At 44.6% G+C, this 16,561-nt stretch overlaps 1 long non-coding RNA gene across 1 annotated transcript in view; it reads right to left on the reverse strand.

Moving 5' to 3' along the window:
- Positions 1 to 9,959: 9,959 nt before the first annotated feature.
- LOC149857239 (uncharacterized) overlaps positions 9,960 to 16,561 on the reverse strand; it is a 107,489-nt gene continuing 100,887 nt past the window's right edge. The window contains exons 5-7 of the long non-coding RNA XR_016444168.1: positions 14,854 to 14,996; positions 13,454 to 13,524; positions 9,960 to 11,604 (exon numbers count right to left, since the gene is read on the reverse strand). This is a non-coding gene — a long non-coding RNA (uncharacterized LOC149857239). The remainder of the gene's footprint in view (positions 11,605 to 13,453; positions 13,525 to 14,853; positions 14,997 to 16,561) is intronic.

The raw sequence follows: 16,561 nt of genomic DNA on the forward strand, positions 1-16,561 counted from the left end.
TTTTAAATTAATTCCTTATTCATTTTCATATAAGATTAATGCAAATAAGCCAATGACTATCAAACAAGGAAAATAATCTTTGTAAATTGTAACTATTAAAAACTTGCATACATTAAACTAATTCATAGATTGAGAAATATCATATGATATAACAACAAATTCCCCTTAAAACTACATTAAATCACTTTCTCTTGCACCCCACCCCTTTCTTCCCTGCATCACTGTGACTGCTCCTATTTTCCCAATATAGGCCTTAATCCAGAATAAGATTCACATTCATATTTACCAGTAATGTTGTTCATATGAATAGTACCAGTAAGAACAATGGTACCATTCACATACACAAAGCTAAGCACATGTGTAAGTATTTACAGAATGTGAGCTATAATGGGGTCAAATAATTAAATTACTGCGTGTAATGGAACAAAAAATTAAAAACTGACCAAAATTTCAAACAAACAAAATATCACAAATAAACCCAGCCTCTCATTTGTTTGTTAAATTGTGTGTGCAAGTGACCATTAACATACATGATTATGTGCAACATACTAATTGTTACATTAGTATTTCATTTACTAATGTAACAGATTCAGAAGTATAGTTAAACAAACATTCAGAAATTTATTCTTAAAGATGACTGGAATGAAAAATGTATATGCAGATTCCAGGGAAGAGAAATAACAAGCCATTTAGGGCGTGTATAGACAAAACGAGGGGCATATGTGTACACCATTTTAAAGCGGGTTAAATATTTTTGTACCACTTCAAAGGCATTGGTGTTTGCATGAATCGGAGGTATTGTACATTAATTCCAGCTGCTGTAGCACATTCAGTGTAATGCGTCTTAAATGACTTTGGGATGCAGCAGACTAAGCCATTTCCGAGGAGTTTTAGCTACAGCTGCGGAGCGAAGCACTGGGCTCCATGCAGCTCAGGGGCTGTGTAGGCAGTCCGTGCAGGCAACCTGGCAGCAGCCTAGGAAGACAGGCTCCACTGAAGGGGGAAAAAAAAAAGCGGTGAGTCTGATCTTTTTTTTTTCCCCCCTGGAGTCTGCCTGCCTGCATGAGTTGCACAGGGGTCTGGTCCTTCCCTCCGTGACTGCAGTACCCCCTGGGATTGCCTGAGCTGGGTGCCTGTGGGTGGGGGCCACCTGGTGGGGGTGCCGCCGCTGCCACAGAGGGAAACACCAGCTCTCCCCCATCCCCCCCATCACAGGGACACTCTGCCCACTGGCAGCTCACCCTCCCCTCCCCACTGCCGGAGAGGCAGGTAAGACATGGATGTACATGACACAGGGGTTTACTTGCTCTAAACTGAAGCGGTGTTTTTAAAAACCCACCACTTCAATTTAGGGCAAAGTAAACCCCCGTTTCATCTACACGGGCCCTTATACAACTAATTCAGTGTTCAAGTAAGGTTAATATGCACAAGTCAGATGCACAATCGTGGATCTACTTATCCTTTGAACGTAAGAATCATAATTCAGTCTAATTTATACCATTGCTTATACTGCTCCCAAATCAAGACAAAAAACCTGATCCAAAACAGCTTTTCATTTTTAAAAAATATTTTAAATATTTATGTGTAGAATTCTGAGGAAAAACAAATAAAAAATATTTTCCAGATCTAAAGTGAAAATATTTTCTTCAAGTCTCCCTTCTCTCTTGCTTTACCTATATGAACTAAACTCAAAACCGTGTCAAATAAACCATCAAATTTACTCCATGTATCTTGAGCCATTCGTGTGAGTTAGAAACAGTAACTGATAAACCAAATATTTTCACCATACACAAAGATAATATATCTAATCATAAAAAAGTAAAATAAGGCTGGAGTTTTACCCAAAATGTTGAGTAAATTATTTTGTGAAATTTCATCCTGCCACATCTACTATTTCCAGCACCTGTCAGGGGAGCCTGCAGCATAGGTCGCATCTACACAAGCAGGGATGTGGATTTGCAGCAGCACACATAGTAGTGGCACAAATTTGTGCTGCTACTTTGTGCTGCAGTGAATGCCTCTGCTGGTGTGGTTTCCAGTGGGACACATTGTCCTGCTGTTCCATGTGCTGCAGAGGGTGCTGGTTGAGGCACACGGTGTCTCCGCGGGGAGCAAGCCAGGAGGCAGCCCCCAAGCTGACCCTGTGCCCCAGACAGCTGGGGAATGACAGGTGAAGACAGGGGGAACAGGCAGCCCAGGGCCGCCTGCTCCCCCATCTCAAGGTACACTGTACCCAGCCATCTCTGCATTTGTCCCAACACACAGGACTTCGGTGTATTTTGCGCTGCTTTAATTTTAAGGGTATTTTTTTGCTCCCAGGGAATCCCAATAGCAAATTCTGCTCCAGCACTGCAAATTAGCAGTGCTGCACATAGTTTAACATGCAACACATGTGGCTTATGGTGCTGCAAAGAGCATAATAGGTTTGTGGCACAACAAACCACACGTGCCTGCATGTCTTGATCTGGTCATATATTAGCAAAGACTCACAATAATGCTGTGAAATAATGAGTAGTATCTTAATTTTAAAAGATAAAGAATCAGAGGATATATACAGGTGAATAAACTATTCCAAGTTAGGATATAAGTGGTGCTGCTTTCTGGCTTAGGCTTTGTGTGTCCACTCACCCACTGTGGATGAAAGGCAAACAGGTGCAGCTTACCCCTCATTCAGTGATTCTCACCCAGGGTGCTGAAGCATGCCATGGGGTGTCACACAGCATTAGCACTATTAAGTCACAAAATAAGCTCAGAGATTTCAAATAGGAATCAGGTTTTAAAAACAATCTGACTTGTGCTCTTTCTGATGTGTTGGGGGTGGTTTTTGCAACAGAAGATTGCTCTATTATTTTCTGTAGTCAAAATTTAGAGAAAACTAAACGCTGGTATTTTCTGAGCAGTGCCTCAAGCCTAATGAGGAGTGCCTTGAGTCTACAAAAAAGGTTGAAAACCACTTCCCTAATTAAAGCAGTGCTAAATTACCACGGTTTAGTTTTCACTTTTTGTGAAATAGGACTAGAAACAAAACAACTGCTGCAGAGTACCCAATTCACAGCAAACCCCTCCCTTTTAACTCAGTATAATTTGTTCATCTGTCCATACCCTACAGAAAAGCAAGTGAGGTCACACTGAAAATCAATTGCAGAACAAGGCAAAAACCCCAGGACGTTTGGCCCTCGGTTCTGTGCTCTATACAACAGACCAAATTTTTCACTTAAGATTGATTACCTTTACATGTCTACTGGATGACAGAAATAGAATGAAATCTCAATTGTAATGGAAATAGCCCATTAAAATTTCAGCATTGTATGATGCACATGTGCATCCATGTATGTGTGTTTGCACACATGCGCATGGGTGCATGTGTATATTAATTGTTGGCTTTTTCCTATTTGAGAACAACTTAAAAGGAAAATTGTAACAGTAACCTAGCACATTACTCTTGCCTTCATTTCTAAGATCATCAATTAGACTTCTGAAAACCAATATGCCTTTTACCTGATCTACATATTTTTCCCCCTTCCAAAGTTAAAAGACACTCTATTGTGCCCAATTAGATAATCTCCAGACACTCTTCCTCTACACATGGTATATTTTTACAGTCTGAGGATTTGTGTGGTTTTTTTAAGTTTGTTTTTTAATCAGAAACATAAGTGGATTCAGCAGAAAAAATACTCATGGATTTCTGTGGGCTCAGGTCATCACAAGAGGAATTGACTAGTTTGATCCAGGCCACATGCAGGTAGTATATGTTTATCCTGCTGATTCTGATTTAATAAGCAGCTTCAATTGGTTATAAAATTAAAAAAAACCCTGCATCTTTATGAGTTGGGGGGTTATAAGTCATGCACATTCAGAATCAGAATGCTTTGTCAGATAATGCTTTCAGTTGATGCTTTTGAGGACTTGAATGCATGTAGCTCCTGACAATGATTATATGCACGTGTTCCATATAATGCCAAAAGCACACCCATTATGAAAGATTAGTACAGTTGTGCTTATGATGTATTTAGGTCGTCTGTTACTGAATATTTCTACTGTCAGTACAACAAAAGTGTGATGATCACAGTTAAAGCTTAACAAAGAAAATGCTGTCAGGCAATTAGTAAGCTGAAGTCAGCAGTACTAAAGTGAAATATATCATGTTTGGAATAGCACATTACTTTGCTTGTGATAAATGTTGAAACAGGTCCTCATATACAGAATATATCATAGGCTGAGAAAGAAGTTTAGCATCTGCCAGAAAAAGATGCAGGAGTTAAATTTGTTACTAAATTCTTTACTACTCTTTCTAAGTAGTCTCGGGTCCATGAGCAACCAAGGAGGTTAGCATTAATTAATTATAGTACAATTGCCTTTTGTATGAAAAAGGTAACATCATACCATACAAAAAAACTATGTTACAAAGATGTACCTGTGCTTGAGAGAGGCAGAGAGATAATATGAAATGAACTGGATATCAGGCTTTAGACCTGTGGGAGAAAATATGAATGAATTGGATTTCTAAATGAACGGAAACAAAAGTTTGTGTCAAGTTATGTAGTGCCCTGACACTATTAGACTTTACTTTGGCAGAATAACAGGCATAGGCTAACAATGTTTAAAGCATTAGGCCTCCCCAGTTAAGGAACTGCTAAATATGTTTAATTTTTTTTTTTTTAAACATAAACATGGGTGGATGTAGGATTTTGAAAAGCAGGGGGTACAAATGATGTGGTGCATCATCTCATCTAACATTTTCTTAGAAGTAAAAAGAAACTAGAAGCTTTACTAACATGCTAAGGGCCTATGTCTATATTATTCATTTTACGATGGAAGCAAAAATAAATATAACATATTGGAATATGCATTAATTTGCTACATAATGTAATAAAAGCACAACATCCTCAAATACTCAAAAGATGTTATTCCTTTAGTCCTGTATTCATTAGAATTAAATGTACATCTCTTTCAGATTCATTAAACAAAATCAAGCCTACTTGAACACCTTGACAGTTCATCCAATGCTTCACTGAAAGCTATTTCCACACCTGAGTTAATATTTATAGTTAGAGTTAGAAACAGTCTGCAGAACTATGAAATAGGAGCTACATTACCAGGACCAGCTAATAGACAGCACCAGCACTTGTCCACGTTACACCTCTCCTGTTACCACGTTACACTTTTCCTTTGTCCACATGATAAACATCGTCATTAAGCTAGCTAAATAGCATCTGTGTATCCACACTGTCAGCTGATTTTATCGTTCTAGATTTTTTTATCGTGCTAATTTAAAATACGTCCGATATATTTTATTTTTAGCTCCTCAATTTCTTCCATGTGGGGTTTATCATTTTAAATTTTCAACAGGGATCTGACTTATGCCCAAAAATGTGATTTTCCCTGCTTTGCAATTATTACACCACAAGATGCCGCTTGGGTTCACTCGGAAATCCTTGGAAATCCATTGAATCTCTACTGAAATATTTCAACAAGACTCCAAGTGATAATCTTGCAAATTTTTACTGGTGATTTAGTTCAAGATTCTGATGAATGAAAAATCCAACTTTTTTGGATTCCAAAAAAAATTGTTCCCTGTGTTCTCATGCATGACGTGGCAAAGATCAAATTGTTATGGGTCAGGCAGCCCAAGACTCAGGTTAATTAAAATTACTTTTGTTGGACTGGGTTTTTGGTTTGGCAGGGCTGGGTGGGGCAGGTCAGGAATGAGGGAGATCAGCAGGGCTGGGAGGGTAGGAGTAACCTGGGTTGTAAATGTAACCAAAATGGTACTCAGATGAGGTACCCCCTCTCCAATTGAAGGGATTTCACAGATGTTAATGTGCTATGGGAGGAGTAGCTGCTTATGGGAGAGGTAGAGCCGAGACCAATTGGAATTTAACCATATGTGAGTTTAATAGGGAAAGAACAGGGTGGAATATAACACATATGTGGGGGGCAAGGGGACCCTGGGAGATAATGGTACCCCCCTCTGGGCACCTGGGGGGGGGAGAACCAGGGGAGCAGGGGGGAGTCAAAGGGATTTTAGGTGAATATACACATATAACAGACAAATCAATAACAGCTATGAGGTGCAGGGTTCACAAAATATAAGATGCAGGCTTTCACAAAATATAAGGTGCAAATCCCACAAAATTTAAGGCACAGGCATCCCAGTGGGGAGAGGTAAAAGAGGTGATGGGTATCCCCCTCCTCGGTGGGGATTCCCTTTTGCAGGCAACTCAGCCCTCCAGTGTCCTGGCTGGGAATCAAACCCAGGTCACCCACATGGCACCCAAAAGCTGTTCCATTGAGATATTAATACGTAGGCTACTAACTGTAGCTCCAGGCTCTAGTGCCTCCAGGACCCTCCATGTGCCATCTGCACACCAAGCTGCCCAGCTTCATGGCAGAGGGGAGTCAGAAAGAACCCAAGCTGCCTTTGATCCCAGTGGGACCCAGCGCACGCCGCTCCTAGGAGGGTAGGAGACTGCAGTTCAGGAGTGAAGGGCCCTGGCAGTGTTTGGTGAGGGCTGTGCTAAACTGTTATATGTGGCTGTTGCACCCAGCTCTGAGGTGTACCTCAGCCCTCCCCATACATTGTTATATGCAGCTGTTACACCCCAGAGCTGGGTCCATATCTGCCATTCCCATATACTGTTATACGTGGATATTGCACCCCAGAGCTAGAACTACCTCATGCCATGCTTCTGTGGCACTGGGGGAATCTCTTGGACCAGGATCTTCACACCTTGGCCGATAGCTTTGCTGGGGTGCTGGTTTTAGGATAACCCCACTGGTCACTCAGGCAGTCCCCTAATTGCCAGGACAGCTTCCCCTGACACCAACCACAGTAGCAGACCATGGTACTGTCTCCTCATCTCTCTGGACACAACTGTGTTGACCCAGGACTGATCCAGGTGTGCCAGGTCTGGAGTGCAATGGCCATGTATAACAGTGTATGGTGAGTGCTGTGACCATAGCACCCAACTCTGGGGTGCATCTCAGCCCTTCCCATACACTGTCATATGTAGCTCTTACACCCCAGATCTGGATGTATCTCTGCCCTCGCATTGCACTGTTATATGTGGCCATTACACCCCAGAGCTAGGGCCACCCCATGCCATACCTCTGGCACTGGGGACTCTCCTAGACAACCCTGATTATGTGGGCTGGCCCAGGAAAGATTTCCAGCTGTCATCCCAAACCCTGCCAGTGAACCTCACTCTCTACATGCAGCTCCCTGCCCCTTCAGCCCAGTTGGTGCCCCTCACTCCTGACCTGCAGCACCCTGCACCCCCAGCCCAGCTAGTGCCCCTCACTCCTGACCCACAGCCCCTTGCACTCCCAGAAAGAGGCAGCAGTATGACTGTCAGGCAGAGCAATGGCAACCAAGGATGGTTAAAAGGGGACTCAGACATGCTGCTGGGGACAAAAATAGGTTTAGAAGAAACAGGAGTACAGCAGCAGCTGGTTAATGGGGGCTTTTTTTTAAAGAGCTGGGGGCTGCGGCCGGACAGGGGTGCTCAGGGGGACTGGGGGAGCAGGCAGGGGTCTCCCCATGGTCCCCTCCTTCAGGCCCCCCTCTCCTGCCCCCTACTTACCAGCATGGAGTCCTGGTCCAGCTCCCTGCTGCAGTGAGCAGGGACTGCCCAAATCACCAAAGCTCTCCAAATCTTTTCCAAATCACTTTGGAGAGCTTCAAATAGATTTGGACCTTTAACCGGTCTCCTGATTTGATTCAGATTTGGAAATTCAGCTACCAAATTGAGCCAAATCTCCTCCCAATTGAATCAGCACCTGAAGCTTCGCACAGCCCTACTAAGTGATATGAAAATTCCACTCGTTGAGCCTGAGCTGTTTCTTTCTTCACCTGAACCCACACCATGCCCCTGCTGTGTTGGGGGTACAGGGGTTAGCCCATGCTGGCCATTTTGTGGTGATCGCAGGGGAAGAGGGAGGAGGAGTTGGAATAGGCTGATCACGGCTCCCCCAACCTCACTTTGGGGGAAGCTGTCCTGGGCACGGGGATCACTGGTACCCAAGGAATCTTAATCAACCTCGATAAGAATCCCAGGCCACCCCCAAGCTGGTTCTCAGCTTTGGAAAAAGTCCGCTTTTTGAGGTGAGGATACAAAAGACAAGAGACACAGGATTCTTTCTATTTTACATAAAAATTCCTGTAGTAATGTTTCCATTCAGGCTTTAATCCGGGTAGCCTGGGTACATGATACCCAGATGCCAACAAACAGGGAGGCAGGGGAGGATGGACAGCCAGACCCTTTATGTACCCTTGTGTAGCCCTAAGTGTTCCCCACACCTAGCACCCAGTGGAACAAATGTGCAAAAAAAGTGGGGCAGAACTGCTTCAGGGCCAAGCTTGGGCACAGGGGCAGCCCCTTTGGGAGGCCTGCAGTACAGACCCACAATGCCAATCCAGACTTGTGAGGGGGAGGCAGGCAGACTTCTTAAATCATCCTGGTGTGACCTAGAGTACAAGGACAGGAAAATGAATCCAGGATGATTTAAGAAGAGTCCTGAAACTCTCTATAAGGATTTAAACTACCCAAAAGTCTTCTAAACCAGTGGTCTCCAAACTTTTTTGATTGTGCACCCCTATCAGTAAAACATTTTTGAGCATGCACCCCCAGTGTATGTATATTTATTTATTTATAAATTATACACATGTACTACTCGCGTACCGTACGTGACACATGACCGCCTGACATACGGACTGAGTGAGGGTGTCAGTGTCAATCCATATATTAAATATTAGTAAAGCTTAATTTCTTTCTTATTTTTTTAGATAAAAAATAAATAGAAATAGAAATTCTAACATTTTCTTCCCGCACCTCAATGGATCATCTTGCGCACCCCACTTTGGAGACCACTGTTCTAAACAACAGAACAAATATGGAAGCTCCAAAAGATTTCTTTGCTATGCAGAAGGCAACTCCACACCCCGGAAGAAATACAGTTGTGTCAGAGAAGAGGCCAGGAATCATGATCTTTTAAAGACACAAATAAGTTAAGAATGTAATGGTAATAAGGAAGTAATAGATCACTGACTATGACTGATTTGAATTGAACAGAGCTGCCATTGCAAATTAACATTTTTCCAGTAGTCCCCATATAAGCTATGTCTACATGGAAATTAGAAGGTGTTACTACAACAACAGGAGCAACCGATGTATGATCATAGGAGTAGATGCAGCCTTTTGGGGCACTGACTCCAGTCCACTGTATTCACAAGCAAATATGTGCTCAAAGGTTTCTAAAAATCATTCCTTCCAAATCCTCACAGACCACAATACAGAGTTAACTTTAAACTAGTTAACTCTGGCTCCAGTAGCCCTGAAGCCATGGAACCCTTTGCAAGAGGACCTAGGACCTTGTTTCCAGGAAGTTATTTTCTGTCATTTGCACAGCTCCCACCCTGTTGCTGTTTTCAGAATGTGAGGGAAGAAAGGGAGAGAGGGAATTCAATCACGTTTTTTTAAACCCCTCTGGAGGGTGGGGCAGATGTATTGGAGCTCCCCAAGGTGGGTGGGTGGGATGTCTCCAATTCACCCACCCCACCCTTCAGCACTGGCTGGGGAGCCCCAAGAATTATACCTCCACTGCCTTTCCCCCTCACATTCTGGAAACACTTTGCAGAAATCATTCTGGCTTACAGCTTGCAGCTGTACTTCCATCTGAACCCAAAGTGCTATAAAATACAGTGCTTCAAATGTGATGCTTCATTTTACAAGGGTTAATTTAAAGCACTGTACCTGCTTTTAAAGTGCTGTAAAGCTGTGCACTTCTGTTAAATCATGGCAATAAAGTACTTTAAATGGCAAAAAAGCAAATTCTGTACATGCCCACTAGCCGAAAGTATGAAGATATATATTAAGAATATTATCAAGGGTTAAAACGTGAAAGGAAAAAATTAAAGGAAAAATAAAAATAATACAGATTTTTTTTAAATGGCTGGGCTATTGAACTGCATTTTATTTTATAAGAACAAAAAGAATGAATGACTGGAAAGCAATGGAGATACATAGATGAAAAAAGCAGATAAGAGAGCACATGAAGGCTAGGTACAGATGGTCAAAAAGTCCAAGGCTGAATCAATTCAGTCTTTGCAGGTTAGTCTACATTGCACAGATTAAATTGAAACATAAATAAACAGACATTTACCTTTGATTCAGGAACTGCAGCTACATGCCTGCAGTGGCTCAGGTCAGAAACCGGGGGGCACTAGAGCATGGCTCTCTGGCTGTATGTTCAGTTTCCTTTCCTGCTGCCTCTGAGGTCTCTGGGATTTACAGTCCAGAAATACAGCAGCAGGAGTCTGCAGGGTTACTCATCACTTCCTCTTCCTGCTACCAGGTGCCTCTGGGATTTGTAGTCCACAGACACAGCCAGCAGTAGCAGGGGAACAAGTGTTTAACCCCCCTCCGTGGGCCCAGACCCCAGCCAAGGTGTGCCTGGGTGGGGGCAGCAGTCCCCCCTGCAGACTGGGCTGCATTCCCACAGCTGGGCTTCCCCCCGCCTCCACTCCCTTGTCAGACAGTACAGAAGTTTCATAAGCCAGTTTGACACAAATCAGTTAAGTCTGATACTACATTCAACCAAGTTTATCTTAAACCAGTTTCAGCTATTTTGAAACGGGTTTATGTGCACTGCGCTTCTATTCTGTTACAGGTTTAAACCAGTTTCTAATCACTTAAACCAATTTATGTGTAACTTCTTTCCCTAGCTGACTTGACTGAAACCAAAAACATCCAAGTCAATAAATCAGGATATCATATATGCCAGATCGTTAAGGGTCCTTTCTCATAGTTCAGACCTAGTTAAGGATTACCTGGAGGGCTTAGATGTGTCCAAGTTGGTGGGCCCGGATGACCTTCATCCATGGGTGCTGAGGGAATTGGCTGGTGACATTGCGGAGCCTTTAGCACGGCCGTTCGAGGACTCCTGGTGCTCGGGCCAAGTCCCTAAGGACTGGAAAAGGGCCAGTGTGGTCCCTATTTTCAAGAAGGGGAGGAAGGAACTACAGGCCAGTCAGCCTGACTTCTATCCTGGGGAAGGTCTTTGAAAAAATTATCAAGGGCCACATTTGTGAGAGCTCTGCAGGGGAAGTGAGGTTGAGGGGTAACCAGCATGGGTTCGTGCAAGGCTGATCCTTCCTGACTAACCTGGTCTCTTTCTATGACCAGGTAACAAAGAGCTTAGATGTGAAGGAGGAAGTCAATGTCATCTTCTTGGACTTCCAGAAGGCCTTCGATACAGTGTCCCATCCAATTCTGGTGGGCACACTGAGGGACTGCGGCACTGACGAATGCACGGTCACATGGGTGGCAAACTGGCACCAGGGGTGAACCCAGAGGGTGATGGTGGTGGATGGGTCAAAGTCGACCTGGGAGGGTGTGGGCAGTGGAGTCCCCCAGGGCTCGGTCCCTGGGCCGGTGCTGTTCAATCTTCATTAGCAACCTGGATGAGGGTGTGGAGAGCACCCTGTTTAAGTTTGCTGATGATACCAGAGACGTCTTGCTCCCCCTCTGTGCGGCGCTGGTCAGGCCGCAGCTGGAGTACTGTGTCCAGTTCTGGGCGTCGCACTTCAAGAAGGACGTGGAGAACCTGGAGAGGGTCCAGAGGAGGGCCACTTGTATGGTTGAGGGCCTCTATGGCCAGCCCTATGAGGAGAGGCTGAGAGACCTGAATCTCTTCAGTATCCACAAGAGGAGACTGAGGGGGAACTTGTGGCTCCCTACAACTTTATCAGGGGCCACCAGCAGGGATCGGGGAAAGTCTGTTCACCAGGGCCCCCCTTGGAGTCACCAGGAACGATGGCCACAAGCTGAGGGAGGATAGATTTAAGTTAGATATTAGGAAGAACTACTTCACTGTAAGGGTGGCCAGAGCCTGGAATAGGTGAGAGGTGGTGCTCTCACCTTCCCTGGAAATCTTCAAGAGGAGAATAGGCACTTGGCTGGGGTCTTATGACCCCAGCCACCCCCAGTGCTCATTCCTGTCCATGGCAGGGGGTCAGACTAGATGAGCTGTCTAGGTCCCTTCAGACTCATTGATTCTATAATAAGGGGAAAGGAAGAAGTTACTGTTAAAGATTACTATATTTGGTATGGCTATTTCCTTATTTTAAAGATACATCCAGGGTCCCTGGAGTCCATGGTAGACAACTTTTATGTAAATATAAATTAATATACATATATAAACCACTGGCAATTTTTAAAAGAAATTGTAGAGCTAGAAATTGTAAAGCAAGAAAGTGGAAAAAGAGTAACTAAGATAACAATTTTGGTAAAAGTATACAAGGAAATATTCTTACGATTACTATCTACTCACTTCACTTACTAGAAAAGTACAGGAAGGGAAGTTAAATAAAAAATCTCTAAGATTCTAAAACAGGGCTTCCCAACATTTTTGTCAGCATGACCACATTTAAACATTGGAAATTGTTTGCAATCCCAAAATGATGCAGACAAAATCAGCACACCCTCCCTCCATGGGCAGCCTGGCTGGAGAAGACCCCATGGGGAGGAGCAGGATGTGGGCTGCCTGCTGAGGGCTCAGGGCTACCCACCCTGCTACCCTCCTCCTGGGGCCCTCTGCAGCCCAGCAGGTGGGAGGGCAGCAGGGCAGAAAACCCTGAGCCCACAGCTAGCAGCCCACATCTGCCATGTGTACAAATGGACTCCATGACCTACTAAGGTCCCTTCTGACTCTAACATCTATGAACCTATAGAAATCTGGGGGGCACGTGAAGTGCATGTGGTAGCAGGGCACCAGCCATAGGCAGAGGAAGAAAATATAACTGGGAGGGGAGCTGAGCACACGTGCCACCCCCAGCAGGTAGGTCTGTCATGGGGAAGGGGTGGGCAGGAGGCTGATTGAGGCCCCCACGGTGAGAGAGGGAGTGGGGCTGGGGCAGGGCTGGGGTGAATGAGGCCCTGGGGCTGGGGCCAGCTGTGGGACACTTGGAGCCTGGGTAGCTCATCCGGGGGGGGGGGGGGGACTCCTACCACCATGTGTACCCCTGGGGCAGGCACAGGGAGCACGTGCCCCCCAGATCTTTGTGTGGGGTGGAGGCAGCTGCCGCTGCAGCTACTCTGTGCACCCCGCTGCCAGTGCCCTGGGAGCCACCCAATGCTATGTGCCTCCCATCACCAGGCAGACAGAGCAGCCATTTTGTAGGAGGCATGTGGCATCACACCACTTCCAGGGCACTGGCAGTGGGATGCAGAGCACAGCCTGCAGAAGCAGCCTCCTTCACCCAGCACATGGGCACATACCCCCATGTCTGCCCCAGTGGCAGGAGCTGCCCCATGCTCCTGGACAAGACACCTGGGCTCCAAGCATCCCACAACCTGTCCTGGGGCCCTATTCACCCCCATCCCCTGCAGGGGCCTTGATCTGCTCCCCGCAAACCCCTTCCCTCCCCCATGCCCCTTCCCATCCACACATTTACCTGCTGGGCACTGCTCCACACAGGGCTGGGTTGGGCTGACTTCCTGCTCACATGCAGGCTCTAGTTGTTCTCTGTGTTAGAAATGGAATATTGTTAGAAATGGAGTATTGTTAGAAATGCACAGCTTGCATCTTGCACCCGATAAGAAAGAAACACTGCCAAGGACTTTGTTCCTTTCCCAGCCTTGCCACAGCTTTTCTTATACTAAATCGCAGACTCTCCCCCAGCTTCTCCCTAGCCTTTCTCATACAGATTACAGAAGCTGGAATTCAACCGACCGTGTCCTTGAAAGGGGCGGGGTTTGAACTCTTGGTGACCGATAGTAGTCTCTGAGCATGCTTAATTAGCTGATGCATATTTACCTCTCCGCCCTGCATACTTAAGTAGTTAATTATACTATACATGCGATGTTTGTAGTGATGTAACCACATGTATGCTTGTATGAAACGGAAGTGAGCTGTAAGAGTTCCTGTTTCTGCACACGTGCCCAGGAGGAAAAAGATAAATATAGCCTGCAATATTCCTTGGGGGGGTTCAGAGTAATCTGAGTTTTTGACTCTGCTCTGACCCTATTTGCAAATACACCTTTTGTGCCATCTAATGAGTGTGTGTCTGTGATTTTGGTGGCCTCCAGAGAAACGAACCGCTTTATGCATTATCTGTGTCTGTGTGCGCTCCTCTCCCACACCCTGCTGCAGCTGCCCGGGCCCGGGGTGCATGCATTTGAAGGGGCTCAGGCCCATTAGCCCTGGGCTTCTGCTGGTTATGGAGCCAGCCCTAGATGAGCTGCTCATGGCTCCATTCTGAACCTCCAGCCGGGCCTTACATTCCCACCCCGGGCCTGCGCTGCATGCACTTGCCCAACTGGGCAGTACCACCAGCCCCAGCCCTGCCCTATTCCTGCCCTCACTGCAGACTTACCTGGAGGGAACTGTGGGCACTGCTCTCCATGCTGCCTGGCTGTCATGTGCATGTGCATGCATGCACATGCATGTGGCACCCCCTGCCTCATTGCTCTCCTCCTGCTCCCCTCAGCCCCAAACAGTCCCTTGCAGGATGGAACTTTGCCAGTCTGCAAGGGGAAGCCACCATTTCCTGCTTTCTCCTGTGATTTTCATTACAATCAGTCGAAACTGTTGAGTGTCTTTCTGACCCCATTTTTTATTGTTGCAACCCCAAATGGGGTTGTGACCCCAATGTTGAAAACCGCTGTTCTATAAGAAAACATTCATTCCCAGCTCCTCTCAGCATCAGTCCCTTATTGAATCTAGAGAATGTAATGTATTTGCTACATCGGAAGCTTAGCTATCTTACGCAAGATCTCACCAGCTATTACTTGGGGAAAAAAAGAATCTAAGGCGAGTTGGTAAATAAGCTGTTTTACACTGAGTAAAACTTACCTGTTTGACCTTAAAAAAGACAGTATTTGAAGGAAAGCAGGCAATGGACAGTGATGGCTGCAGCTGCAAAACCGGGCGCTAATCAATGTTGTAATGAATACTGTGTGAATCCCCAGCTGAACTTCAAACCAGAAGACCACAGCCTGAGCAGTGCAGAGAAAAGGAAGTACAACCTAAGATTAGTGGAGACTAGAGTCAAAAAAGAGCTTGTGTGGGAGCTGTGTGAGAAAAAGAAGAGATGAAAGGAAGCAATCATGGACATAGCCCAGGATCAGCATCTGAAGTGAGCTTCAGCTCACGAAAACTTGCGATATAGACATAAACATAGAACTATCTATGTTTGGCTAGTCTATCAGGTGCAAATCTATCCTGCCTTCTATTTGATTTCAGACTAAGATTGCTAATTCCATCTCTTAGTGAAAAGAGGACATTGGGCTGAGGACAACAGGCAGCATGTTAGGATCTTGATGACACAGCTGCTGTTATACCTTAGGACTTAATGGCCCTTTGAAGCTGGTTGGGTTTATGTTTTTTATTGTAACCATTGTGCCTACAGTATTTGCACCTTTTACTTCTAGCAACTCTAATATATTAATTCTCTTCAACAAGAGTGTGTATTTTTGGGAACTCACTGAAGACAACGGCACAAGAAGTCTAGTGCCTACAAGATTATGCTACACCCAGCATGTTTCCAGACAACGAGGGACTGGTTTATCACAACACCCTGCTGTGGGGTCTGTTACATTATCTTTATTTATGAGCTAGACAAGGGATCCAATGCAAATGGATCTAGGAAAATAAGGTCAGGGAACATCAAAATGAGAATCAACCCTAGATACAAGTAGTTAATACCATCTGTGGGAAAATAATGTAAAACAAGTATTCAGTGGATAGGAGAGAGATGGGAAGTTGTAACCTAAGGCTGATAGAGAACAGCAAATTTAAAATGAGCTTTTAATACAACATGCAGAGTGGAGGAGATTTAATTTTGCTGAAATTTGGGACGATATATAGAGGGACACCAAATAATCTAGAGAACTGAGGTAATAGTCCCTTTCTATATGGCACTGAAGAGACTAAGATAAGAATAAATTGCTTTCAATTTTTAGGACACCTGCAGTGCTAGTATAGTATTATGTACAATGGAGGGGCTTCAGCAAAGAAAATTGAATTAGGAGTTGACAGGGGTGTGGATGGGACAGAGAACATGGGACTTAAAAGTACCACATTTGAATTGCTTGGCAAGCTAATAACTTAGGAAGCTAGCAAGGATGAGAAGAGTAAAACCCAGGAAAGAGAAATAAACTATTTGGAATGTTACCATTTAAGACACTGACGTGCAGAATATGGTCCAAATGGAGACTAAATTCAGGAAAGAAAATGTACACTCAATTTATGAAAAAGTCACTGATAATGATATCTAATAAACCACTGAGAACTGTGATGTGGAGGTAAGACTATGAAGATCAATGTCCATGCAGCTATTCTTTCAAGATGCATAAAATTGTCTCCGTCAGTTTTTCTACAGCATACTTCCCTATAGCATCCAACTACAGATAGGTGGAACCACAAAAAATCTACAGCTATATGTATTTAGTATAGTAAATTTTGTGAAAAGAAATTAAGCATAAATGGAGAGGACTGAATAGAGTTAATCTGTTCAGAAGTTATTAAGTGTTTCTTTGAGATCTCTAGCTTTCTGGATAAC

Source organism: Crocodylus siamensis, chromosome 9 (assembly GCF_052110815.1).
Source record: "Crocodylus siamensis isolate JL-2025a chromosome 9, ASM5211081v1, whole genome shotgun sequence".
Taxonomy (NCBI): domain Eukaryota; kingdom Metazoa; phylum Chordata; order Crocodylia; family Crocodylidae; genus Crocodylus; species Crocodylus siamensis.